Source organism: Balaenoptera borealis (genome assembly GCF_965194805.1).
Source record: "Balaenoptera borealis genome assembly, chromosome: 2".
In the NCBI taxonomy this organism is placed as follows: Eukaryota; Metazoa; Chordata; class Mammalia; order Artiodactyla; family Balaenopteridae; genus Balaenoptera; species Balaenoptera borealis.
The window spans coordinates 17,637,798-17,649,837 of NC_138867.1; the positions used below are offsets into that span (position 1 = coordinate 17,637,798).

At 33.1% G+C, this 12,040-nt stretch overlaps 1 protein-coding gene across 23 annotated transcripts in view; it reads left to right on the plus strand.

Moving 5' to 3' along the window:
- LOC309623713 (uncharacterized protein) overlaps positions 1-12,040 on the plus strand; it is a 244,439-nt gene that overhangs the window by 109,103 nt on the left and 123,296 nt on the right. For 2 of the 23 annotated variants that reach the window (XR_014241471.1, XR_014241472.1), the window contains exons 6-7: positions 6,612-6,711; positions 10,069-10,169. The exons of 17 other annotated variants lie outside the window; for them this stretch is intronic. The gene's annotated coding sequence lies outside the window, so the exon portion shown is untranslated. Of the gene's footprint in view, positions 1-6,611; positions 7,095-10,068; positions 10,170-12,040 lie in introns of those variants that run through there. 4 more of the 23 variants (XR_014241474.1, XR_014241475.1, XR_014241473.1 and 1 more) reach the window with 3 other exon arrangements.

A 12,040-nucleotide genomic window follows, 5' to 3' on the forward strand; every position in this document is an offset into this window, starting at 1 on the left:
TACATAGACCCAAAGAGGTTGTAAAAATTTATAATAAATTTTGGAAAAAAATTTAGATGTGATATGGCATGAATCTTCTCATAAAGCAACAGATCAGACCCTTGAATGTTGAAAATACTCTTGCATTCTACCTCCAGATCCCTTTCAAAACTATAAAAAGATCACAGGCCTGGGGATCTGGGCTCCTAGGAACTAGTAGCTTCTATAATGCACATGGTTGCTGTGACCATGAAAGATGGACAAGACTCTGAGTGGGCAAGGATGCTGAATCCAGTCAGATCTGTGACTTATTTGGAATATGACCTTTCGGCACCCTAAATGCTGATCTGGATGAATATCAACAAAAACTAAGCTTAATGTGTTTGATATCTCATTCTTTTCTAACTTTAAATTTGAGTATCGTTTTGTGATGTGGCCAAGCTCAGGATTCCGACAAGCCTGTTCACCACTGTGGTCTCTACAGTGATCCCCTCCTATTCTATCGTCTATATCCCCCCTTCTCACTCTCAAGCTGTATGGATAAAAAATAATCATCTACAGGACTGTGATATTGCCAAAGAAGGTCACAAAATGTAATGAGCAAACAGTTTTAGAGGTGACACTCACCTTCTAACACCATCAATATCACCCTCTATTTAAGTATCTCTATTTTTCCTTTAAAATTTAGAAAATATCTTTCTCACTCCTTTTGTTGTGTGCTAGAGGAGGACATACCTTTCAGTCCTGCTGTTGAGAAAAGCACAGCACAATATTCCACTCCATCAGCAGGTAAATTCAATATGGGTGACTGTCTTTTAATCTATACATGTGTTGTGTTGCAGCTGTCAGGTATGAAGTGTTATATAATACTTTAAAGGACTCCTTCGACTTGGGTGTTTCTTATAAGCATTTTGAAAGAATTTTTTCCCTTGGTGTATGACTTATAGATGTGTCCTGATATTTCCCCTTTGACTAGATCTATGTGGTATAACTCAGCTACCTAAATAGTTCTACATGATAGGGTGACCTTGTTTCCATTCAATATATTCAAAATATCAAAGCAGAGGTTCTCAACCTAACATCTAGAGTAAGGTCTTCTTATCCCCTTTTATATTAAAGAATAGTTTTAGAAACAACTATTACTAAATTTTTCAATATTTTAGAAATGTGTGTCCTCAAAAATATACACTTCCATATATGTAATACAGTGTTGCAACATATTATCAAGTCAAAGATGTCTAGGCCTGAATGACCACCGTAAATAGGCTTTCCTATTCCAAAAGTTTTCTTGCAGAGGTAATGGGTTGCTATTTGCATCATGTGCTGCTTTGCTAATCAAATTAGCTAAAACTTTGGTGATAATAAAAGTGTAACTCAAGAGATATGTTTTGTGAAATGTAATCCAAAAATTTCAGACATTTATAATGAAAAGATAAATTGTTGTTACTCTCATCTATATACAGTGTTAGGAGGCACAATTCATTTATACATACAAAACTCTTATAACAGTTTTTGTGTCCATGTAAATTATAGTCATGACAAAAAGAATTAAGAGGTATCATGTAATAACCCGTAAAGGAGAAAAATCTGAAAAAGAACATATATATTATGAGATATTGGATCTACATGATACCTCATTTTTTTTTTTGCTTTTGTTTCTATTATTTTATTTAAGTATAGTTGATTTACAATCTCATGTTAGTTTCAGGTGTACAGCACAGTAATTCAGTGATATATATATAAATGAGGGACCATGTAAATCCAGTATCTTATAATGATTTGCAATTTATAAGTGTTTCCATGGATAGACTATTTATCATGGATTAACCTCCTAAAGTACTATTCCAGTAAATTATGATTATTATATTGGTGAATACATCTGAAGAAAACAAAAACACTAATTCAAAAAGATACATGTGCCCCAATGTTCAGAGAAGCATTATCTACAATAGCAAAGATATTGAAGCAACTTGTGTCCATCACAGATGAATGGATAAAGAAAATGTGGTATTAGTAATCTATTTTATACATATTAGTGTATATATGTCAATCCCAATCTCCCAACTAATAGGAACCTGATGTATAAAAATAAATTAATTAAATAAATTAAAAAAAAGAAAATGTGTGTGTGTGTATGTATATATATATATATATATATATATGTGTATATATATATATATATATATATATATATATATATATATATATACACACACACACACACACAATGGGATACTACTCAGCCATAAAAAAAAAATGATGAAATTTTGCCCTTTGCAACAACATGGATGGACCTGGAGGGTATTATGCTTAGTGAAATAATTCAGACAGAGAAAGACAAATACTGTATGATTTCATTTATATATGGAATATAAAAATATAAAACAAACTAGTGAATATAACAAAAATAAACAGACTCACAGATATAGAGAACAAAATAGTAGTTACCAGTGCGGACACGGAAGGGGTGAAAGGCAATGCAGGAGTAGGGTTTAAGAGGGGCAAACTATGTATAAAATAAAAAAGCTATAAGGATATATTGCACAGGGAATATAGCCAATATTTTATAATAACTATAAATTGAGTATAATCTTTAAAAATTGTGAAACAGTATGTTGTATACCTGAAACATAATATAAATCAACTATGCCTCAATAAATAAAAATAAATAAATAAATTGATGAGTAAATTTCTAATACCTATTTAATTTGTGGGCATGTTTATCAGTTAGAAATAGCATTTGGAGATCCAAATATAGAAGCTTTAAAAAAATGGAGGTTTGCTTTTTACTCTGACATATAAGAAGTTTGCAAATTGGTGGTCTATTGCTAGAATGCAAGCTTCATGTTGTCATCAGGAACCTGAGACTGTACTTCTCTTTCACTAATTTCAGCACATGGCTTCTGTCTGAAAGCTTACCTAATGCTTCTAGCCATTACATCTGCATTCCAGGCCAGCTGCAAAATGTATACAAAGATTTAAAATAGGGCATATCTTGTATATGTATAACTGATTCACTTTATTATAAAGCAGAAAGTAACACACCATTGTAAAGCAATTATACTCCAATAAAGATGTTAAATAAATAAATAAATAAATAAATAAAATAGGGCATATCTGACTACGACAACTCTACTCAACATTTTGTAATGACCTATATGGGAATAGAATACAAAAAAGAGTAGATATATGTATATGTATAAATGATTTACTTTGCTGTACAGCAGAAACTAACACATCATTATAAATCAACTGTACTCCAATAAAAAATTAATTAAAAAAGTAAAAAGGGCATATGTACCTGCTGAGTCAACTGCAATTAATGAGCCATCTCAGAAGTTCCAAACAACTTGCCTTAGTATGGTTGCATTAAGACATAAAGGAAGGTGGAAAATGGTACATTGCGTTCAGCTAAACTGGGATTCTGTGACTAAGAATGGGGTCATGAATATTGAAAGGTCAATAGCAATCTCCAATGGCATATATAATAATGACTTTAAATTAAATCTTCAAGCAATGCTATACACACATGGAATATTAACAGGGAAAAATAGCAAAAGTAAAAACATCAGTAAAGAAATAACATACAACTTGTTAGCAGATGTTTTGTGTGTGTCAAAGCAGGCAAAAAATGACCAAGTTTCCTAATAGTGACCAAATGTACAAATTAAATAAAAATACACAAGAGGGCTATCAACACCCCATTTTGGAGAGCCATTCTCTAAGATTCTAAGTTTAGGAACAAAAATTTATATTTCTATTAACTTATGTTTTGAAGATATTCAGAGTCTGATAATATAAATGATATTAGGATAAAGACAAACTAATAATAAATAACAGTAAAAACAAGTTTAAAAAACCATTATTGTAAGAGTATAGGGATATAATAATGCATTTGATATATAGTGTATTTATCGTTTATATTTGATAACATAGGGATTTACTGCTCCATTCATTGTTACAATCTATAGTATTACAAAAGCAGTGATTAAACAGATTAAGATAAAAATATCAGCTCTATTACTTATTGTTTGAAAAAGTACCTCTAAGGCTGGTCCTATCAGGTTGTTCGTATTTATCACCTGATGTAAGCTTTCCTAGGAAGCGGCCAGACCTTACCAAAGGACAAGAGCTTGCTCCCCAATCTGACTGTGTGGTGTAGAATGCAGACCACAGCAACTGCTCTCAACAAGGAGACAGAGCACGAATGACTGAGAAACACAGGCCCAGACTTTCCTCTAGAACACTCACCAGTCTTGTAACTAATACCTCTCCCCAAGCAGTAAATGGGTGAGGAGTAGAGAGAATCTGTAAGGGTTATTCTTAGGAAAGACTTCTGGGGCAAAAGAGGAGACTTTTGTAAATGATTTTGTAGAATTCACTCTTGAGTTATCAGTTACATGTATGCACTGATAATAAGAATTTACAAAATTCTCTCTAGAAGTCGATGTCATTGAGATATTTCACTGCACTTGCTGTGTGATCTTCAGATCCTTTCTGCCTAGACTGTAACTATACTTTCTGAATTAGAAAGAATTACTATACTACATTTACGTTAAGAAAAAAAGTACCCTTATTATGCAGGATCAAGTAACACCACTAAAACTCATGTTTAGGGAAAAAAAAATACAGATAATTATGTTTTATTATGTGTGTTCTAAAGAGAAAAATAATTGTGTTCCTCAATGTAATTTTATACCGTACTCTTCTAAATACTTTCGTTTAAACAAGATCTTTATAAAAAATGTTTTCTGCACAGAAATTTTTGAATACTTTTAAAAACGATCACAACACATATGGGCTCCGAATGTGTTGAATTATTTTAATACTTTCACTGTAACTGGAATTCTTGAAGAGAATATGCATTTGCATAATGCTGATAATACTTTTTCATTTCTTTTTGTGCTTCAGCTGTTATAATATCCACTTATAATGGTAATTGTATGTGTTTATTATCCATGATTATCTCTAGATATATGTGCATTTTCTTTAATTACACTATAAACTCTAAATGGAAAATCAAAATGAAGTCACCTCTTGTCTCAGTTAGGATATTAAATTCTCTTCCTTATATCTAGAGTTTCCCAAATGCCCACTGCAAAATTTTATTTGGGGAGTAGAGAGTGGAAAATCAATATAGTAAATGACATTACAGGGAAGGGGATATATAGAGGCCAGCTCTTCATTATCCCTCTTCTCACCCCTGAAAGCTACACATTCATTAATGCCAGCACTCACATAAACAAGCACTTTTCAAGTGCATAGTATACTGTGATAAGACAACTTTGTCAAACACTTAATTAATATAAAAGTCAGAACTAATACCACTGTTTTTTAATTTCACGTATAAGGTAAAAAATTCTTCAGACACAAAGTTACTTTGAATGATTTTCTCTATTATTAAACAGTTATTTTGGTAGAAGAATCATACAAACAATATAATATCCAGGGCCAGATGTGGGCATGGATTCCCTCTACTAAGGCTAAAATTTTGGCTTCTCTTTAAAATAAGAGCCATTCATTCAACAAATAATGTTTAAGTACTTGATATATACTAGACACAGGGGATGTACTAATAAGAATGAACTAACTGACAAGAAAACTTCCCCTCATGGAACTTAAATTCTATTTGGATAAACAGAAGGCAAAAAATATAAGTACATAGTGTGTTAGTTACAAGTGTTTGCTAAGGTGAATTAAAGACTGGTAAGGTCTTGAGAAAAGGGGATTAATGACAAATGTCACCTCCAGTTCAGTTTACTAGAACAATTTGGTCTTAACTTCTTTCAAAGCAAAAATAGTCCTGTAGTTAAACAGATCCGTTACACAAAGCAAGCAGCTTATAATATGCATTTATTCCCTTCTATTACAATTTAATTTTTTAAATGGCTCCACAAAGATACAATAAGTCAAAATGTATTATTGACAATAAATCCATATTAATAAATCATTATAAACTGTTTCTAAGGTAATAAATAGAGTTATTAATTTCACATAAATAACTTTAAAAAGGTAGCAAATGTAAAAATATATTTAGGTCATGGAGATGTCTGTTACAATAATAAAACTAATGAAACGCCAAAGTAACAGGCTTCATGTGTCAATATGAGTCCTCCACTATTCAACCCAATTCCAGACATACTCTTCAGAATCTCCTTATATTGAGATCCAGTAAAATCTACAATGATTTCAGTAGACACAGACACACACACACACAGACACACACACACACACACACACACACACACACACAAACATATAATATTGAAATACTGGGCTCAAAGGAAGGAGTGTAGTGTACATGCAATTTGTATATTTGCTAAATATGGGAAGACATTATTTAACAGAAGCTTATACTTCCTTTTACTTTCCATCATTGTTTCCCTCTCCTCAAATACTTACCTAAACAACCAATAATTATATATGTTTTTTATGAATTTTTGAAATAATTCCCAGAAACAGGAATTGCATGGCTGCCTCTGTATTTAACGTGTGTGTTAAATGTACCACACCTTCTTTATTCATTCCTCTGTTGATGGACATTTAATTTGCTTCCATGTCCTGGCTATTGTAAATAGTGCTGCAATGAACATTGGGGTGCATGTATCTTTTCAAATTATGGTTTTCTCCAGGTACATAAATACAATGGAATATTACTCAGCCATAAAGAAGAATGAAATACTGCCATTTGCAGCGATGTGGATGGACCTAGAGACTGTCATGCTGAGTGAAGTAAGTCAGACAGAGAAAGACAAATATCATATGATATCACTTCTATGTGGAATCTAAAAAATGATACAAATGAACTTATTTACAAAACAGAAACAGACTCACAGACTTAGAAAACTTATGGTTACCAGGGGGTAAGGGGGAGGGATAAATTGGGAGATTGGGACTGACATATACATACTACTATATATAAAATAGATAACTAATAAAGACCTGCTGTACAGCACAGGGGACTCTACTTGATACTCTGTAATGGCTTATATGGGAAAAGAATCTAAAAAAGAGTGGATATATGTATATGTATAACTGATTCACTTTGCTATACACTTGAAACTAACACAACATTGTAAATCAACTGTATCCCAATAAAAATTTAAGAAACTAAAGTGTGTGTTATGGATTCTGAGAGAGAATCTGATATTTGGCAGTTTTATTAAGTATCACCCATGGGAACCCCATCTGTAGACGCAGGAGTGGAAGAGGAAGAATGTGAACCATGGGTTTCTCTGGAACTGGAAGGAACTGTCAGGGTCATCCCAGGTTGGGTCAAAATGCTCAGGCTTTTATACCACTGTCTCCATCAGTGTTTGGATACCATGTGCTCCAGGAAGGACTGAATGTTGGGTCAGATAACTCTTGCAGCTGAGGCAGTCCTTGAAGGAGCTGGCAGCTGAAGTCTTTCCTATTATATTGCTCCCAGCAGCTGGGGCAAATCCATCCTTGAAGTGGTGAGTGTGTCCAATCACAGTTCTTGCCTTTTAGTTCTTGTGAAACCTAAATTGTTTGCTTTATAATTTTTTTAAATGCTTCCTTATAAATCCTCAATACCAAGATATCATAAATCCAGGAATTAAGAAAACAATGTTTCTATTTATGGAATTTCATAAATTCCTCTGTACAGAAATCAGGACTAAAACATGCCTTTGATAACTAACAAATTGTCTGGTCTGGGAACCAAATCTGTCGCATAAATGTAAATTGCATTTAGTTTATAGTTATGCTCTAAGGGATTATTGCCAAATCAGTTAGTTTCACTGCGTGTCCCAATATTCAGGTTGATGCATAAGTTTAAATAGAAAAATATATATATTTGATATTGAAATGCGCTTTTTAAAGGGAGAAAAGGTAAATGTTTAAAGTTGAACTGAAGGACACACCGTTCTAAATGATTTATTGGCTGTCTACCATTCTCAAATGCCTGCCAATCAATGTTACACGTGGCATCTTTCAGATGATGTGGGCTATTTCAAGGAAGTGCTTTTGCTTTTCATGATAAAAATACAACTGAAGGACCATGAAGAGAAAAGTGTAGTGTTTATCTAAATTGGCTGAAACACTGATTTCAAAGGCTAAAATCATTCTGAAAGATAGTCTCAAATCTGGTATTTCAATACTGTGGTTCCCTTAGATTTTAATCTTGAGAGATAGTGCTTCACTCTCATCTAATCATGCTGGATTTCAAAATCCTTTCATAGTTTAGTGTTGAAGTTACTGGCAGGACTTGGCAATTAAAAGCAGAAGAGAGCTTTCACAAAGGAGCTTGTCATTGTTCTTGACTTCCCTGATTTCATGCTCATCAATACAGCATTTCTCAAGGGCTGAGGAAAAGCAGTACATGATTCTAAACGCCAATGCTAGAGACGATATTCAGGGAAATGAAAAGTTCTGTTTCCTGTGCTGGTTCTGATTCATCTTGAATCAAGTTATTGTCTTACCATCATCATAGATATCTTCAAGGACCCCATGAAAGAAGGCTGTGCCGCATGCCTAGTGCAGGGGCTTAAACGTCTCACAGCGTTGCCCTGAGTCCCTACGTGTGGCAACGATATTTGTATTTCAAGTTGTCATAAACTTTCAAAATACTTGAAAATAATTGCCCGCACATGATAAAGGCAAATTTTTCATTCCTGCTTCTGCTTCTGCTTTTTTCTTTGGGTGGTAAATCCTCTAAGTACAAACAGCAGCCTCCTTACATAAATAAAATAGGATAGTGAATGTCATTTTCAGTCCAAAGTTCTGTCCAGGCAATGACAATGAGGTACACAGGAGGCAAAGTAGTTGTGCAAGAACTTGATCTGTTGGCTCTACTTTTGATTCAACCAGTGAGAAAAGTTACATTGTGTATCAAGAAGCTATTTTCTCCCCTTCTCTCTCATCTATCTATCTATCTATCCACCTACCTATAAATTTTATGTAAATACTTCCTTAATCATCTCAAGTTCAGACAGCTGCATCAATTCCTCTAAAATTACTCCCAGCATTCTTCCAGGTGATATATTTAGGCCAAATGCACTTCTGTCTCTATATACTATTTATTTCATTTAAATTTGTCATTTTTCATATTGCATCATGACCATAAAATGGGACCACCATTATCAACCTAACCAAAGTTTCATCAAGTTCTGCTTATTCTCTGGTAACCCTTCTACTCCATGTGATTAACCCCAGAGTCTCACTCACTTAAATTTCTTGGTGGCATGAAAGCAAATGTTTTGTAATTTCCTCTACCCTCTTTTGTCTATTTCTCCACAAGATCCCATTGATTTATATGCATTTTAAAATTATAAATATTAACTAACTTAATTTCTACTAAATTTCTATTTTTCTCTTTTCTCCTGTAATGCAATACATTCTTTAGTACAAAACTGCCAAACCAAACTTTAAGGTCATTCTGACATAAGCAAGTGATATAACAGGGAATAAAAACCACCCCCTTATAATTGTGGGGCAAAAAAAGTGGGGGTGGAAGGAAGGGATACAATCAGAGGGTAGAAATATTTCCTCACTCAACTTCCATTCACTAAATACCTCACTCATATTTCCATCCTTAACACGGTTCTCGTTCCATGATATTCAGTCATCCATCAGATACATATTGATTCTTTGCTATGTGCCAAGTTCTGCTTTTGGCTGTAGAAATTAAGTAGTAAGCAATATAGAGAACCCCTGATCTTAGGGATCTTATATTAAAAGATGTGTTAAAGAAGTGTGTGAAAGAGTGAATGCACTTACATTAAGTGTGAGCAGTTTTAATTTAAGTGTAGTAATATGGTGTCACCAGAGTTGTCATATCTCATTGCATGGTAAGTAACAGAAATCCAACTACAGAGAGAATAGGTAAGGGAAAATGTACTAGACATTTACTGGGCCGTGTGATATAATCTGAGGGAAGTTTAGATGAGCAAAGGCCAAAGTACATGGATAAAACTGGCCCTAAAAGACAATGGTCGTAAAAGACATTACCATTCTCTTGGGAGGGTTTCTGATGATATTTCCTGATCCTTATGTGGCATGATTTATCTGTATGGAAGATGCAAAGTGTGGAAATTCTAGCTGATATTTGAATAAATTCTTCCACAGACTTGATAGTCACTGAGGCCTTGCATTCTGGAACAAAATGGGCAAGAGGGAAGCTTCCCAACATAAGAAACTATACTTTTTGTGAATCTGTCCAATAAAAGGTATTTTTATTTGCTTTAAATTCAAAAACAAAGAAAACCTAGAAACTAAATATATGTGAACTTATGTTTATTTCAAACTAGGGGAGGAAATTGTTTTACATTTTTAATATTTCTTAAGCTTTCCTTTTCTCCTTATGTAAATCTGTTACTAAATCAGTGCTTCTAAGTGAAAATCACAGTATCTTACAATTTGGAATGAATAGTGCATGAAAGCAAAAACCTTTTCTGATGCATTTCTGGTACCCAGAATAGTGCCTGATAAGTACAAAATAAATATTTGCTGCATATATATATATATATAGCATTGTAACAAATCATAGTGAAGAAATGTAATTTGTTACAGGCGGTAAAAGTAATATAATTTTTGTACATATTATATATCTGGCACTGTTCTAAGTGTTTCTGATATATTATTTCATTATCTCTGTTCTTCCTACCACCTGATAATGAGTTACTATTTTTCATATTATACATACAAGAATACTGATCCTTAAAAAGGCTTATCCACTGGGGTATGATATTGAGAAATTGACAGAAATGGACTTGATCACAAATAAACCTAGTTTCAAAGCTGTGTTTTTATATTGCAACATGCAAAAGCCATCTAGTCTACCTCACTATCTTGACATTGCATCAATTTCAGAAATGAATGTCGGCTTCAATTATAATACAACGAAATTAAAGAAACCAAGATATCCAAGTGCAACCTCTTGAAATCTTTCGATTAAAATGTGTAAAGCAGGTATTTTTAGTACATAATGAATGACATATACTATCCATGAAAATTTTCTAGAAGCTTATGTGCATTTTGTATTAGAGAAAGTCCATATCAGTTTCCTCCTTTCAATCAAACCAGTTCATAAGCATTCCTCTAAATGCTTCTAAGAGTAACGTATCAGGTAGGAAGAGAATTTTCCATACAGGTTTGTATTTTTCTGTGATTTACTTCTCATGTCTCAACTATGCCACTTCTCTGAAAACCACACTTGTTTTGGGGTGAACTTTTGGAATCGAATGGAATGCCAGATGCTTTGCTTCCGGTCCCCTTGCTGCTCCCCTTCTTTTCCTTTGAATGAGAATTCTTATCTGCTTTGGGTCAGCATTTTAGCTTTGAAAGTTTGGACTTAGATTTTAGTGCATTTATCATTCTTTTTTCACAGTAAATCAGGAACAGATTTTAGCTTTTAACCTCCAGGACCCTCAAAATATTCTGATAATTTTTAATGAAGCAATAATCAATTTCATGACTAGTTGTGTCACTTTAATTGTGTTAAGATATAGACTGATGTTCCAAAATTTCAGCATAACAAGAAGATTTAGGTACTCAGGCTAATTTAAACATGGAGGCATCATTAGAAATAGAGACCATAATAAAATAGAGTATTGGGGATTTTTAAAATTAAGGTTATTTAATCCAAATCACATTTAGGGTATATGTATTTGTACCAGTTATCAAACTTGGTGTCACAAATAAATTGAACACTAGGTTGACAAAATGTAAAAGATACAGATTAGATTCTAATGTGGATTCTACAGGCTATTAATCCACATACTTTAGGCAAAATATATATATATAAAATTACAAAAATTTTTCTTTTTTCCTGAATTGATTTTTAGAGATAGCTATGTAATTGACACTCACAAAATAATCAAAAAGTTCTATAACTCCAGTGGATAATTTTGAGGGTAGAAATATTCACTATATTATATTTTAAGGAATACAACTAATTAAAAAATAATTAATTTTGTCTTACTTTTTCCCATTGCTCGTAATGGAAAGTGACATGTAAATACACTTGTCTCTTTCCTCATTGGCACTTACCTACATATCTTTAATAGCTTTATTGTTTTAGCTCTGCCAAGAGATTAGT